Source organism: Suricata suricatta, chromosome 12, assembly GCF_006229205.1.
Source record: "Suricata suricatta isolate VVHF042 chromosome 12, meerkat_22Aug2017_6uvM2_HiC, whole genome shotgun sequence".
NCBI classification, from domain to species: domain Eukaryota; kingdom Metazoa; phylum Chordata; class Mammalia; order Carnivora; family Herpestidae; genus Suricata; species Suricata suricatta.
This window is the reverse complement of record NC_043711.1, coordinates 23,734,550-23,752,135: the sequence shown is the minus strand read 5'-3', so window position 1 is coordinate 23,752,135 and position 17,586 is coordinate 23,734,550. Positions and strand designations below refer to the sequence as shown.

General features: G+C 38.1%; 1 protein-coding gene across 1 annotated transcript in view; it reads left to right on the top strand.

Annotated features, from left to right (window-relative positions):
- ERC2 (ELKS/RAB6-interacting/CAST family member 2) overlaps window positions 1–17,586 on the top strand; it is a 916,748-nt gene that overhangs the window by 283,463 nt on the left and 615,699 nt on the right. The gene's annotated exons all lie outside the window — the stretch shown is intronic.

Below are 17,586 nucleotides of genomic sequence, written 5' to 3'. Positions count from 1 at the left end.
GTTGGGGGAGGAATGAGTGCGCAGCTTTTGCCTGAGGCGGTGCCAGGAGCTGCTGGAAATGAGCTGGGAGCTCCTGTAGCCTGTGCGCGCGCACCCAGGTCTCCACTGCCACCAATTCTCTGCAGGGATCATGCAGAGGTGGGGGCTATTTTTTCCCTGTTGTCACCCGGGATTCAGGTTTTGCGGGGCCAATGCTGGGGGCAAGATGCGCCATGGAAATGAGGTGCGTGCTCCTACTCCCAAAACCGAGGTTGAAGTGAGCACCCCTATCACTGCGTGGCAGCGGTTGCCGACTCCTCGCCAAGATGGCACCGGGCTGGAAGCTGTTCCTTCCCTTGCGTGCCACCTGGGTTCGGGATTTAGGCTACCCAGCAGTTATCTATGGAGTGAGCTTCTCTCTCCAAGCACAGTTAAGCATTCTTTACCTCTTCCCCAGAGACAGTACTATGAGTGTGTTCAGTCTCTCTGTCTCTTCCCTTTGTCTCTCGGGCTCCGCGCGCTTGCCCTGTGTTGGGCTGGGGCTCCCACCTCCCCTGCCTTTACTGGGCTGGCCCGTTTTCCAATCTCCCCAGTTCGCACTCACTCACTCAGGTATCCTTCAGGTTCTCTTCCTTCTGGAGTCCGTATTTTCTCCTTCCGCTCTTACAGATGAGAGGAATGTCCTTCTCAGTTCGATCGATGGGGCAGACGAAGTTTACAGAGCTCCCTTCCTCTCCGCCATCTTGGCTCCACTCCCCAAAGATTGATTCTTTGAAGAGATGAACAAAAATAACAAATCCTGGTTAGAATCATTGGGGAAAATAGCCAATATCATGATTGAAAGAGGGCATCACTATCAGTCTTAATGACATTAAAAATATGAGAGGATTTTGTTAACAATATTATGATAATAAAGTCGAAATTTTAGATAAGTTTTTATAAAAACAAAAGTTGCCAAAACCGCATGAGAAGAAATAGAATATCTGAGTAGTCCTATATACTAAAGAAAATGATTCTATATTTAAAATCTTACCCTTCCCGCCCCAAACAAACAAACAAACAAATGAACGAACAAAAAAAGCAATGCCCAAATCCAAAGACCAAACCGAATATAAAAACCTTCAGGCCCAGATGGCTTTTTCAGTGAATTTTACTAAACATTTGAAATTTGAAGAAAAAATTATATTAGTCATACAGAAACTATTCCAGAGACTAGAAGAAGAGGGAACATTTTCCATCTTATCTTATGAGGCCACTGTAACCTTGATATCAGTACTCAACAAAGTCATTACATAAAAGGAAAATTACAGGCAGTCTCTTGCATAAATGTGGATGCAAAATATCCTACCAAACTGAACCCAGTGACAGTTAAAGAACCTAAGTTGTGCTTATTCAAAGAATGCACAGTTGGACAAATATTTGGATATCAATGTTACTAATTTTTTGAATGTTTATTTATTTATTTTGAGAGAGAGAAAGAGAGAGAGAGCGAGAGAGAGTGAGAGAGAGATAAATAAAGAATCCCAGGCAGGCTCTGCACTGTTAGCACAGAGCCTATCATGGGGCTTAATCTCATGAACTGTGAGATCATGACCTGAGCCAAAATCAGGAGTTGGACACTTAACTAACTGAGCCACACAGGTGCCCCATTCAATGTTATTTACTACATTAATAGGATAAAGGAGAATAATAAATGTAATTTCAATAAATGCAAAGAAAGCATTTGGTACATATATCATCCATCCATGTAAAAAAGAAAAATTGCTTTTTATCAAACCCAGATTAGAAGGAGAGGATTTATATATATATATATATATATATATAATAGATATAATATTAATATATATACATATATATATATATAACACCAGTGCTCTTCCCCACAAGTGCCCCCCTCCATGACCATCACCCCCCCTTCCCTCCTCCCCCTTCAGCCCTTAGTTCGTTTTCAGTATTCAAGAGTCTCATGATTTGCCTCACTCCCTCTCCCTAACTCTTTTTCCCCCTTCCCCTCCCCATGGCCCTCTGTTAGGTTTCTCCTATTAGACCTATGAGAGAAGACATATGGTATCTGTCCTTCTCTGCCTGACTTATTTCGCTTAGCATGATACCCTTGAGGTCCATCCACTTTGCTATAAATGGCCAGATTTCATTCTTTTTTTTTAAACTCTTTTATTTATTTTTTAAAATGTTTTATTGTTTATTTTTGATACAGAGAGAGACAGAGCATGGGGGGGGGGGCAGAGAGAGAAGGAGACACAGAACAGGAAGCAGGCTCCAGGCTCTGAGCTGGCTGTCAGCCCAGAGCCCGACGCGGGGCTTGAATCCATGAACGTGAGATCTGACCTGAGCCAAAGTCGGAGGCCTAACCGACTGAGCCACCCAGGTACCTCAGATTTCATTCTTTTTCATTGCCATGTTGAAGGAGAGGATTTTCTTAATTTAATAAGAAACAGCTATAAGAAAACTCCGATCATCTTATCTAATGATAAAATGTTGAAAGTTTTCCTTATGATATAAAAAATAAGACAAAATTGCCTATTACTATCACTTCTATATTATAATATTCTGGACATCTTAAATATAAGAATTATAAATGAAGAAATAAAACCACTTTTATTCACAGGTACCATAATTGTGTATGTAAAAAATCTCAATGAATTCATATATAAGCAATTAGATTAGTAAATAAATTTAGCCAGATAGCTAGTCAGTATTTCAAAATGAATGAAACTTTGAAAGCAATATCAGTTACGATGGTATTAAAAAACCCAAAATATCTGGAGCAAATCTAACAATGGTAGTATGAGACTCAATTTAAACAGAAGATTCAAAACATAATTAGATGTGGAATAACAAAAAACTTGAAAAAGTGAAATAGTTATCAACAATGGAGTTGATAAATAGTGAAACATTCATGCAATGAAATGCTATATGGCAATGAGAAGTACCAAGCTATTGCTTCATATAGCAGCATAATTCAGTATCCCCAAAACAGTGTTGAAAGAAGCCAGGCACAGAAGAACACATATAATTCTGTTAATATCCATGCATTCCAAAAATGGAAGTAATGGAATGTGTTAGATATCTGGATAGTGGGTATTTTGGAGGTGTGATGGGGTTTGGAGATGGAGGGGGCATGAAGGAAGCTCCTGGAGTACAAGGAGTATTTTATTCCATGATCTGGTTTGCATGTGCCCAGGTATGTTTACTTTGGCATAATTCATGACGCTAAAAACCTGTGATTTGGCTACTTTCTTATGTGTAATATGCTTCAATTAAAATTTTCATTTAAAACTAAAGGAAGAAGGGGCAGCTGGGTAGCTCAGTTGGTTGAGCCTCCAACTCTTGGTTTTGGCTCAGGTCATTATCTCATGGTGGTGGAGATCCAGCCCCTGAGTCAGGCTCTGGATTATAAGCTCAAAGCCTGTTTAGGATTCTCTGTCTCCTCCTCTCTCTGCTCGTCTCCCTGTTCACACACATGCTCACTCTGTCTCTGTCTCTCAAAATAAATAAATAAACTAAAAAAAAAAAGGAAGAAAAACTTAATGGTAAAAAGACAAATAATCTTTTAAAAATTGAGCAGAAGATTTGAATAGACATTTTTCCATAAATACATACAAACGGGCAGTAAGGACACAAAAATATGTTCCAACAGGAAATGCAAATCAAACCCTCTATTAGATACAACTTATCCCCCATTAGTATGGCTAAAATTAAAAAAAAAGGCAGATGCTAACAAATTTTGAGGAGGATGTGGAAAAATCATACTCTCATATATTGATGGTGGGCATTTAAAATGTTTCAGTATATTTCAGAAAACTATTTGGCAGTTCCTTAAAATGTTAAATGTAGTTGCTATATGACTCAGTAATTCTCCTTGGGGGTACACCCGACCCAACTGAAAACATGTGTAAAACCCTGTACTATACACCAGTGCTCATACACAATTATTAATAATAGCCAAAATGCTAAAAAGAAGTCCAGTTGTCCATTATCCTATATGAATAAACAAAATATGGTATATTCATACAGTATAATAATCTATAATATATAACAATATATAATATATATAATAATATAATAAAACCAGGGCAAAAAGCCACATGTTACATGATTCCATTTATATGAAATGTCTATTATAGGTGTATCTATAGAAATAACAAGTAGACTAGTGGTTGTTAGGAGATGGGGGAGAGGAGTAAAAGGAGTGCCTGCCAGTGGGTACAGGGCTTTTGGTGGTAAAAATACTGTGGAATAGATAGGGGTGTTGGTTCCACAAATTGCACTGAATTGCACACTTTAAAAGGGTAAGTTTTATGGCACATGTGTATATATCAGTAAAACTATTATTCAAAAATAAAGAGATTTCAAAGGAGAAGGTAAGTAACTTTGATTAAAAATACAAACAGGACCAGGGGCACCTGGGTGACTCAGTGGTTAAGCATCTGACATCGGCTCTGGTCATGATCTCATGGTTTGTGGGTTCAAGCCCCACATCGGGCTTTGTGCTGATAACTCAAAGCCTGCTTCACATTCTGTGTCTCCTTCACTCTCTTTCCCTCTCCCACTCATGTTCTGTCTCTATCTCTCTCTCTCAAAACTAAATAAACATTAAAAATTAAAAAAAAAAGAAATAGAACTATAAAATATCCAATCAGGAGATGTGTTTCTTTTTTTTTTTAATTTTTATTTTTGAGACAGAGAGAGGCAGAATATAAGCTGGGAAAGGCAGAGAGAGAGGGAGACACAGAATCCCAAGCAGGCTCCAGGCTCTGAGCTGTCAGCACAGAGCCAGCACAAACACAGAGCCCAAATCCACAAACCGTGAGGTTATGAGCTGAGCCAAAGTCAACCGACTGAGCCAACCAGGTGCCCCAGGAGATGTATTTCTAAGGTTTATAGTAGTGGGAGACTTAACATTCTTATATAAAAAAGATATATTTATCAATGTAGAGTAAAAGCTTGAGGAAAAAAAATGTCAACCAAAATGTTGACACTAATTTTGGATGAGTCGATTGTAAAGTATTATTTCCTCTTTTTTTCACCTTGACATTTTTATGTTTTCATAATTTTTATTCATTACATAGGAATGATCAGGAATTATTATTTAGGAAAAACAACAGTAAGTTCATTTTTAAAAAGCTTAACGCTGAACAAGTTATTCTATTCTGGTTTTCTTTTGCTGAACTGAGAAGATCCCACAGAGGAAAAACTTAGATTATTTATGAAAATTGATAATCTGGCTCTGCTGCTTACTACTTCTCTGAGCTCCAGATTTCCCGTCTATGAAATGGAACCATGATTTCAGCCTGCATAGAGTTGTGGAGAATGTTAAAATGAATAAGAGTGTGAGAAAATCCTGATATATAATATATGCTCAAAGAATTCTTTGCTTCTCTATCCCTTCCCTTTCAGACTAAAAATTGTGTTTTACCTGTAAAAAAGAGGTGGTACATTTGAATAAGGACAGAGAAGTAATTTAACAAGATCACTTCTGGTAGAATCTTCACTCAGAATACATACACAGCTGTTGTGTGGAAAGACTTCAAAAGCATCTCTGAAAGGAGAAACCGGCAGAGAAAAAAAATAGCAGCTCCCAGTAGGCCTGTGGCATAATACATGACCTAGGGACCTGGCTCTCTGGCTGTTGGGCCTTTGGCAAGTCACTTGTCTTTTCTGGCTCTCAATGTTCTCATTTGGCAAATGAAGAGATTGGACCAAGAGTCCTGCTTTAAAAGTTCTACCAAGTTTTGAGGCTTGGTGACTGGCAATTTGGAGTCTCAAAGGGCCTGCCTGGGGAGTCTGAATAGACATGACATTCTTGCAAAATTTAAATCTTTGCTTTGTTTGTTCCATCTTAGCCAGCCCTGCCCAGGCCAGTAACCCCTGTACTCTCCCTTGTTGGTGCTCAGGTTCCCAGCCTGTTGTTTATTTAGGGATTGCAATTTCCTTATTGGCGTGGGCCTCAGCCAGCAGGGTTGAGAAGTCAACCACAGGCCTCATGTGAACTTCCCCTTTCAAGTTTCAGTAATGACAGTGTACTGGCCGTCACATGCCTCATCCCTAAGGTATGGTCCAATTTCCACATCCATCAGGCCATGCTGGTGACTTGGGGTGGCCTGAATTCCTCTGCCGCCTGTTGCTTTTTCCATGAGATAAACTGGTTGAACATAGAAGGATTTGCGGTATGTTTTTGAGATCCTAAGACTGAGGCCCCAAACCAGGGCTGTTGAAGGCATTGCAGGGATGGTTTAAAAGAAATGGGAAGAGCAAGTTCATGTTGCTAGAGGCCAGTGAAGAGAGCTTCCTCACCCAATCTTTTCCTAAAGAGCATTTGAAGACAGTAGAAGTGTCAGATGTTCATCTTTTGAATACTCCTTGAAATGCAATCACTGTTTTAGAAAGTAGTATTTCACTGGATCTCTGGGAATTCAATCTCTCTTTGTATTTATATGTATGTGAAAGATGACTTTGATCCAGCCTTAGGGAGGATGGGGCTGCACACACCAAGAGACTACCCTGTCATCTGGAAGTACTTTCTGAAATTTCTTTGTCCCTGTCCTCTCTCCCCAATCTCTTCACTATTTTCTTTTGACCTTGCTCTGTGATCTTTGAAGGCTAATCTTACTGTGTGGAAGAAACGATCAAAATAGCTCAGCTTCTAGGTGGCAAATGTTCTTTGAAGCTAGTTCTCCTGAGGTTTTCCTTGGGACAGTGAGGTCTCACTGTGTGGCTTCCTCTCTTCTATAATGCACAGGGAACCATTCCAGCTTATTAAAAGTGTTTAAAAAAGATTGAAGAAGACAGTTTAGGTTATAGAAACAAATTTTGTCTAGCACTTCTTGAAGCAGTCTCCATTTGAAGAACTGGAAAATGGGGTGAAAGTCAGGAAAGTTGTATAGGCTAAAGAATAAACAACAAGAAAGAAAAATAAAAGATGATTGGCTGGGGCCATGTAATCAGACTTGTTTGAGGTGAGAAGGAACAAGGAAATTAAAACTTAGAATTGGCTTGGCATTTGGGGATTGGCTGATGATATACACTACATTTCTGGTCAAGTAGAGCATTTACAGGGACATGAAAGTTATCTAAGTATTGGTTTGCTGACAAGGAATCTCAAATAGAAGTCAGCCATTTTGGGCCTAGAGAGTTATTTCAACAAAGGGAAAATCTTAGGCAAGTTATTTACTTTGTATAGGTCTCCTGACCTATACAGTGGGAAAAATAAATGCTCAATTCATGGGGTTATAGGGAAGATTAAATGAAAGTTTGCCTTAGTAATCCATACACATTAGCTGTTGTTGTTATTAACTGCATTTTTAATGCTGGAATGGAGAAACTTTGCTTCTGTTCTATATTATTCTTTCTGGAAATTAAGATAATACAAATATGTTTAAATCTTAAACATAAATGGGGAAGACAACATAGGTCTAAAAAAGAAATCTTTTGATATGGTTTTGTTTGCCACTTGAGGAGTTTACAAATAAATACAGAATTTTGTGTCACCTACGTCCTGAAAGGGAATGTCCTTGAGTGATTTCGAGTCAATGATAATTTTTATTCACTCTGTAGATGAATTTGATGCAGCTAGTCCACAGATTGGCACTGAGGAGCCTCTGCATGAGTGTATGTCATAGGCACATGGAAATGATTTTGGATTAACTAATGCTTCCTTCCATGCATTGGGACTGTAGAACGCTATCAGTATTAATTGAAATAACTTTCTATGAAGGGCCAATAGCAAGAGGCACAGGTGCAACTACAATGGTTGTTCAAATTGAAACACTTCTGTGGTTATCTCAAATCCCCAGAGTACCCTCTCACACTCCAGCAACGAAAGAGTTAACCCGTGGCTTTTTCAGACTTCCCAGACTTTCTTCCTTTGTTCTAGGGTTATCTATTCAGATTGGTTCTCCTCCTGTGCTGTACTGGGTATTGAGTAGCTCAGCAATCACCATGAGTTCACGGGATTTAAAGACTTCTCAAAACTTTTTTTGACTCTCTTTCTTGAAACTTAATTCTCTTATTTTCTGTGACTTTTCTATGACTTCCATCAATTTTACACCTCTTTTTTTTTTTTGTGATTCCTGTACTGTTTTTTCTTTCCTCAATTCTTAACCCTAAGAATTCTTTCACCACTAGGCTGATAATCTATCATCTCTACTCTCTAAACTCCCATTTGGCTTCTATTTTTATTATTAACTTCCCAAAGGCTGTCTTGTTACCAGCTTATAAATGACTCCCAGTAAGACCCAAGTACAAACTCCTAGTTTGATTCTTAAGAGTGCTTATCATTAAGCCTCTCCTTCTTTTCTAACTCCTCTGCAGTAAAAAGTGGTCTGTTCTTTTAAATTAGTTCTGTCTTCTTATTCCTCCTTCATACATAATTCATACTTGTTATTTTGTTCTTTCAACTTATATTAATTAAATATTATGGGCTGGACACCGTGCTGAGTACTCTTTACTTTGCACATGTTATTATTTTTGGCCAGAAAGAATTTCATCTTCTCTATGATAATCTTATTCTTATCCATCTCCAGACCCTATAATAGGGGATTTTCTGGAGATTTGTTGACTCTGCTATGGTGGTCTTACCCATTTCTGACCTCTCTCTGTAGATTTGTAGAATATTATATCCAACTCTATTTTGGTGTTATCTTTCATGCTATCACTTTTGTGTTAGAGTCTTCTAGTTGCAAGTGGCTGAAACCCTGCCTGAGATTCCTGTATTTTGGAATTCTGGGGAGTGGAGTGGATGGTTAAGATATAGCTGTATGTAGCTGTTCAAATGATGTTATAAGGGCCCATTTAGGCAGATTCTTAATCATGTATCAAAGAAGGCCATAACCAGCCACAGGGCGATATTTTCTGTATCATTCATAATCACAGAAAAGGAGAAACAAAAACTCAGAAAAGGAGAGGCCCCTGAAGTTATGTCAGTCCCATAAAAGAACTCTGATTGGCCTTGGTAGCATAATGAATTCACCCCAGATCAGTCAGCATCCTGAGAATGCATGGTACTTGCTACTGAGCAGGGTCACATATGAAAACCCCACTAAAATCACAGAGAGTTGGGGAGATGCAGTTCCTAAAAGGAAAAGAAGCTGAGCAGACAATTAAAAGTAATAGATAAATGCTACAGCTAGAAATAGGAAGAAGGTAATCTTTGTAGAGCACCTATTCTATGTTAGCTATTATTCTGAAAGGTGTACATGTTGTCACTGACATGATTCTTATAACAACCTTATGTTATAGGATTAGGTTAGAAATATGCTCACAAAGTTTAACAGGGTGGACGGAAAGCAGAAGCTACTGTCTTCTACATGTGTACCTCACAAAACTGGGGAATGGGTGGAGACTAACCATACTGTTATTGGCTTATGACAAATCTTTACTCTCATGGGGAAGGTTCTGTGATAGGTAATTTGGATGCATTATAGATCACTTGTAATTGTCATGGCATGCTCTTGAGCATGGTCTTATTTCAAAGAGGCTCAGTATCTTGACCAAAGATGTAAAAATCAGGATTTACATCCAGATTTGTGACGCACTGAGGGTCAGAAGGATTTTTAAAAAATATTTGCTTATTTATTTTGAGAGAGAGAGAGAGAGAGAGAGAGTGAGCGAGAGTGAGCAGCACTAGCACACACATGAGAGGGAGAGGGGCAGAGAAAGAGGGAGAGAGAGCATCCCAAGCAGGCTCCATCCACACTGTCAGTGCAGAGTCCTATGCTGGGGCTGGATCTCAAATTATGAGATCATGACATGAGCTGAAATCAAGAGTTGAATGCTTACCCAACTGTGCCACCCAGGTGCCCCCAGGAGAATTGTTTTATCTTCAGCATTTTTCCCCCCAGACTTGAGTCTCTTAACAACAACAACAACAACAACAACAACAAATTCATACATGCAGACCAAAACCTCAATGGTTGCATGGTATCCAGAAAGGAACACTGGAGACACATGTTCTGCCCATAGGTCACTAGCAGTGTGCTTAGAGACTGAGAAACAGAAAAGATGCATTCTTGGATCATGGGCTTCATGAAGAATGAGTCAGAAGTAGGCCAATGAGGCCATGGAAAGAAACCCCATAGCACTCTAATTTCTTGCAACTTGATTTGATTCTGTGCTTGTACATTTTGCTGTAAAGAACTAGGTACCATCTGAACAAGCAGACAAGCACACAAAATAGTACTATTGCTAAAAAACAGCATGTCCCCTGTCATCTCATGTAGGTCACCATCTTTTTACAGTTTTATAGGGCTCAAGAAGGTGAGTTACTGATTTTTTGTTTTTATTTTTTCCTTCTAACATGCTGTAGGCCACAGTTCACTTCTTTCTGGAGTGCTTGACTTGGGCTCACAAAATCACAGCTAATCCCACGCAGTAAATGCTTCCAACATCAGGGCATTCCTCAGATAGCCTAAGACCAAGGACCGCTCAGTTATGTTTGTAACTACAACTAGATGAGTTTTAAAAGTTAAGCCTTCAGGAGCCTCTGTGGCATCCAGTAATAATAGTCTAGAATTTTATTCTAAATTAAATTATAATATAAGTAGGTTGGGATGCTTCCTGCACATTAGATCACGTCTTCTTCCTTAAACCAAATTGGCTCTAAGTTTGTTGATCAATGTCCGTAGACTGATATGTGATCATGGTGAGTTCCATGCTCTGTAAAAACTGCCTGTATTTTCTTTCTTGACCTCATATTAAAATAAAATCAGCAATTCTTACTGTATTTATAAGAAAAGCACATTGTGACACTTAGCAATAACAATTGTTACTTTTTGTGACTAAATGATACTGCTTTTTTGATCTTCTGCCCACTCGTCATTTCAGTGTTCACAGTTCCTGGAGAGGAATTGAAATCTTCTTCTTGCTTTTTAAGGGTAACATACTGTTTGACAAATACAAAAGGATAATAAAGACCTCTGGACTGGCAAAGATGGTCCAGAAAGTTTACTCCCAGGGTTGGTGTACATTTGGATAACTCTTGAGAGTAGATTAATATTTTTCTAAATGTATTGGCTTATTAAGTTGTCTTGGTCTCTGCTGCATTGGATAGTCTTGTGCCTGTGTGTGCTGGATACCTGTAGTCATTCAAAACACAGAAGTGACCTGAGAACCGTGTGAAAATGCAGATTCAGATTTAGTAGGTCTGAGTTGGGGGCCTGAGATTCTGCATTTCTAAAACACTCTCAGGTGATGTCATTGGTGCTGGTCTGTGGACCACACTCTGAGTAATAGTGATCTAGATTATACTCCATGTTAAAGAGAGAAGGGTGCCATAAATCTTATTAAGATCTACCTACTATTTCACATACCTGGCAATGTGACTGGTACCCAGTAGATGCTCAGTATATATTTCTGGAATGAATGAGAAAACACCATGTTTCAGTTTACTATCAACTGTAGCATACATGTCCTAGAAAAATTCGGAGGTTAGTAATAAAAGAAAAAAGATAAAGCAGGAATAAACTTATTTCCGTCGTCCCACCATACTTTTATTCTCATTGCTGTACTGTTATCACCCATGAGAGAGAGCTAATTATTATGGCTGGCTTAAGAATCAGCAGGTGGGCCTATTGAGTTGATGGCTGCTAGGGGTTCAGTTCCAGTGGTTTATATATTAGTTGCCCATCAAATATCTATTTTATATCTTTTGAATGATACATGTAAAATAGTCTTGAGTGTGAATCTTTAAGTAGGAGTTATAACCTGCAATTTATATATAAAATTTTTACAAGTATTTTTTTTATGAATGTATGGAAAGGAATGATTTGAATGAGATACTCAATTCAAATATTTTTTTCTAACTAATAGGGAATGAAACACACACATTTCAGATGTTTTATTTCCCTCTTGAAACTGTTCCCCCCACGTTCTTACAGTTCTTAATGAAAATATAATGTAAAAGCAAAACAGTTTCATGGTTGTCTTGTCTCAAAACTATTTGAAAAGGGTCACCTGTGACACGAAGTGGTAGGTTCTAAGAATATGGGGGGGGGGTCTATGTTCTTTCACTGATTTGAGCTCAGTGCAGGCACTCAGTAAACCACTTTTGAGTGACAGAAGCCAACAAGGTGATCTGGATATTTAAGCACCTAATTATTTTAAATGGGGGGTAATCATGGCTAGTTTTCCCTTGAAGAATACAAATCATTGTTTTGACTCTTCACTTCTGTATATTAATGAGCTTAATGTGGTCATTAAAATCCTAATTATTTTTCAATAATTGACTTGTAAAGGAATAATACTGAGCAAAATGAAATTAAATAGAATACTTTGCTATAGGACTTCCCAGAGTCATTAATGCTGATGTGCCTAGAGGATTCCCAATAAGCATTTCTCAAACTTATTTGACCTGTGATCCCCTTACCACAGAGCTTTTTTGTGTTCTGTGGATTTCAGGAAAAGCTGTTCTGTGTAGTATTTCACTTTCCCCATCTCCAAGGAAGGTCCACAGTTAACTGCTTTGAGAGTCTGCTTCTTTGTGAAACATAATCAAATGAATACTTGAAAATCACTACATAAATTATTTAAAAATTTTGGTGATAAATAACCTGTAAAGATGTTCAGATGAAGGAAACTGGTGATTGGGAGTAAATGTTCCATCTTCTAAAACAGTACTTTTTTAGCATTATGTCTTCATTTCAGGCCCCCCCCCCCCAATCTAGATTAGTCTTAAGAGTTCTTGGGATGTACAGTTATCAGTTTTGTAGGACAATATCTATATACCACATTGAGCCATATTTGGACTTGTGAGGTAGTTGCTTTCCATAGTTCCTAAACATATACATGTATAGTAATTTGTCTTAGTTTTAGAGGTTTGGAAAAAAGAAAAAGATAAAATTTCTTCCTCCTGAATTCCTCAAACAGGCAGTTGAGAAGCTGTGACCATGGCAGACATTTTATTTGCCTTTGCCTTTGTTTTTCATATTTCTATTTCCTCATGTCTTTCTTTGCCTCAGCATTTTCAATATTTTCTTGGGTGCAATACTTGACTTCTTAAAGAATAGAAACCTAAATAAGGACAACCCCCCCCCCCGATTGTTATTAAAATGACTTCCGTAACACTCCCTTTCTTTTTTCTTTTTTTTCCCCCTCCTCATCTTCTTTCTCCTTCTCCTCTTTCTCCTCCTTCTCCTTCTTCAGTATTTTGGGACACCTGTGGCTTAAGGGAAAAAAATTGTGAGGATAAAGAAATTTGGTTAATTTAAGAAAATTTGTAAAAGTTAAAAATATTTTATTTATTTATAAGATTTATTTACTTAGATGTAAGTTAGTTAACATGCAGTATAGTATCAATTTCAGAAGTAGAATCCAGTGATTGATCACTTACATATAACACCCAGTGTTCATCCCAACAAGTGCCTTCCTTAGTGTCTATCACCCATTTCGCCCATTGCCCTATCCACCCTCCCTTATATGTTTTACTGTTTAGTGACATTTTAATTCAGATGCATAGAGGTAAAGATAATATTTTTCATGTCACAAAACTTTCTATCTTAACCCTGTTCTGATCTTTCTTTAGCAGTATGTAATTTTTTAAAGTGTAGTGAAAAGCTCCTTCCAACCCAGTTAGAAGTCGGCAGCTGTGGTCATTGCTAACTAAAACCTCAGGATTTGACCAAGGGGAAAGCTGAGGATTTCTTCTCCTCACACCTATGTGACTGACACCTGAAATTCTAAGTGTATGAAAACGTTAAGTTGTAAGACATGAGGACCACAAAGTCTATTGCACATATGTCTTTATACATGTATATATTTGTATAAATACATACATACATATAAATATGCTCACTTCAGACTTGGGTCTGAAATCCCAGAAGATTTTGGGTTAGAAAAGCATGGATATAGGTACTTTCTTTCACATTTAACTTACAGTTAAACTCTTGTAAAGATCATACTTAGATGTTTGTAAATGCTGAAAGATTGTATTTCAAAAAGAAAATCTCTATCATATTGATTAGGCTTTTAATTGATATCTTCTTATATATCTTAAAGTAATAATATAATCCCAAGGCTTTCATGTGCATAAATAACATAATGGGTGTATCTTGGTGATGGAATTATGTACAGTCATAATTATCTGTATAGCTTATCAAGTTTTCTATAATGAGCATGTTTTAATTTTAGTCAGAAAAATGCTGATTTAAAATGACTCCCATTTGTTTAAGAAGGCTACTGTGACCACTTAGAAGTTCTGTTCCCACAGCCTTTTATTATTTTAATTTCAATTTTAATTTTTTATTTTCCAAATTATGTTTATATACATATATATTTACATATGCATAATTCCAAATTATTTATATGTATCCAATATTTATGCATATATAATGTTTTATGTATTTTTATATATTTATACATATAAATATATCCTGGAACAGTATTTTGCCTATAAAATGTGTTCAGTATATAGTTTCTTTTGTAATTTTTTAATTTTTAAATTATTTTTGTCCAGTAGACTCTTTGTTCATTTATTTATTTTTATTTTTAAAATATAATTTATTTCAAGTTGGTTAACATGCAGTGTTTACATTGTGCTCTTGGTTTTGGGGGTGGATTCTCGTGATTCATCACTTACATACAACACACAGTGCTCATCCCAATAAATGCCCCCCTCAATGCCCATAATTCATTTTACCCTCTCCCCCACCCCTTCCCCATCAACCCTTAGTTTGTTCTCTGTATTGAGGAGTCTTTTATGGTTTGCCTCCCTTCCTCTTTGTTTGTAACTATTTTTTCCCCTTCTCTTCCCCCATGGTCTTTTGTTAAATTTCTCAAGTTCCATATATTAGTGAAAACATATGATATCTGCCCTTCTCTAACTGACTTATTTCGCTTAGCATAATACCCTCCAGTTTTGTCCACATTGCTGCAAATGGTAGGATGTCATTCTTTATCATTGCCAGGTAGTATTCCATTGTATATGTAACCCACATCTTTTTTTTTTCTTTTATAATTTATTTTCAAATTGGTTTCCATATAATACCCAGGGTTCATCTCCACAAGTGCCCTCCTCCATGCCATCACCCCCCTTCCTCTCTCCCCCACCTCCATCAGTCCTCAGTTTGTTCTTAGTACTCAAGAGTCTCTGATGGTTTGCCTCCCTTCCCTCTCCCCAACTATTTTGCTATTGTTGCAAGTGCTGCTGTGTACATTGGGGTACATGTGCCTCGATGCATCAGCACTCCTGTATCCCTTGGGTAAATTCCTAGCAGAACCCACATCTTCTTTATCCATTCATCAGTTGATGGATATTTAGGTTCTTTTTTTTTTTTTAATAATAGTTTATTGTCAAATTGGTTTCCATGTAACACCCAGTGCTTCTCCCCACAAGTGCCCCCCCTCCATTACCATCACCCCCCTTCCTCCCACCCCCTCCCCCTTCAGCCCTCTGTTTGTTTTCAGTATTTAATAGTCTCTCGTGATTTGTGTTCCTCTCTCCCCATCTCTCTTTCCCCCTTCCCCTCCCTATGGTCCTTTGTTACGTTTCTCCTGTTAGACCTGTGAGTGCAAACATACGGTATCTGTCCTTCTCTGCCTGACTTATTTCACTTAGCATGACACCCTCGAGGTCCATCCACTTTGCTACAAATGGCCAGATGTCATTCATTCTCATTGCCATGTAGTACTCCATTGTGTATATATGCCACATCTTTATCCATTCATCAGGTGATGGACATTTAGGCTTTTTCCATGATTTGACTATTGTAGAAAGTGCCGCTATATACATTGGGGTACATGTGCTCCTATGCATCAGCACTTCTGTATAGGTTCTTAACATAATTTGGCTATTGCTGAAAGTGTTCACAGCCTTTAAAAAAAGTTTATTTATTTTTGAGAGAGAGAGAGAAACAGTGTGAGTGGGAAAGGGGCAGAGAGAGAGAGGGGGACAGAGGATCCAAAGTAGAGTCTGTGCTGACATCAGTGAGCCTGATGCAGCTCTTGAACTCATAAATTGTGAGATCATGACCTGAGCTGAAGTTGGATGCTCAACTGACTGAGCCACCCAGGTGCCCCGGCAGCCTTTTTATTACTGCTGCGCTTTTTACCTACAGAGTTCACATAGTTCAGAATTCAAAAGAGGCACTAAAGATGCCTCCCTACATTCATCAGCTTGGGCTGCTATGAGAAAATACCACTTCTGGTAGGCTTAAAAAACAGAAATGTGTTTTCTCCCACTTCTGGAGGCTGGATGTCCCAGATCAGGATGCCAGCAATGTTTGTTTCTGGTGAGGGGTCTTTGCCTGGCTCACAGATGGCCACCTTTCTTGCTGTGCCCTCACATGGGAGAGAGAGAGGAAGAGAGAAAACAAGCTCTCTAGTGTCTCTTCTGACAAGGGCCTCATCCTCATGACCTCATGTAACCCTGATCACCTCCCAAAGGCCTCATGTCCAAATACCATCACATCTCCAGCACATCAGGGGTTAGAGTTTCAACACAGGATTTTTAGAGCCATGTAGACATTTAGTCCTTGACACTTCCTATACTCAAACTGGCAGCATGCAAGATTTCTAGAAATTGTATCTAAAAATAGAAAAATCCTGGCAGCAATACATAAAACATTAGTGATAGTTATCCCTTGATGGTAGGGTTAGAGAGGATTTTCTTCATTTTCTAGGCACTTAAGGTGTACTACTTTTATAACTGGAAAAAATAACAATAACATTATTTTTAAAAGAAAGATGAAATGGTATAGGATATAACTTTCCATAATAATCTTGCAAATTTTAGAATCTTTTTATTTCATCTTCTTGAGGTTTTTCTGAGAATTGAAAAAAATATCTTTAGCACTTAGAGCACTTGGCTGTTTGCATACAGTGGCACTTGATAAGTAATTGTTTCTCCTCATTTTACTTCATTTAATGATGATGCCAATTGCTCTATGAGACATGCCATCAGCCACACAATATAGGAAATTAAGTTAGAAAATAGCCACAAAATCAGGACAGATGTATTTGTTGCAAAGTTTTTCCTATGAGTTAGTTGTAAATAGAATAGGCCATTCAAAGTCTTTTAGATTCTTGAAAATGAATTGGTAAAACAAAATGAGATGGTGGTTTGTTTTTCGTTAACATTCAAATACAAATGTAGTATCAGCTCCTTGGATCTGTACAATAAAATAGCAGATATATGGGGAGGAAACGTACAGTCAAACTTTCAATGTGCTTCCTTCCCAAGACTGATCGGAGTTTAATACCTGAGGTTGGGGAAAGGTTTTTTCCCTCTTTAAGAGCTCTCTCTTCTCTCTCTCTTTTTAAAATTTTTTTACTGTTTATGTTTGAGAGGGGGTGGGGGTGAGGGGCAGAGAGAGAGGGAGATGCAGAATTGGAAGCAGGCTCCAGGCTCTGAGATGTCAGCACAGACCCAATGTGGGGCTTGAACTCAGGGATTGTGAGATTATGACCTGAGCTGAAGTCAGACACTTAACCGACTGAGCTAGGCACCCCATCTCTCTTGTCTTTCTAACACCTCATTTCTTACTGTGCTCTACCTCGTGTATAGACTCTGTCATTTCCTTAAAAAAATTCCCTATGGTTGTTTTTTTTTTCTCAATCCCACATTTGAGTGTATTATTTCTAATTTTTAACTCCAAA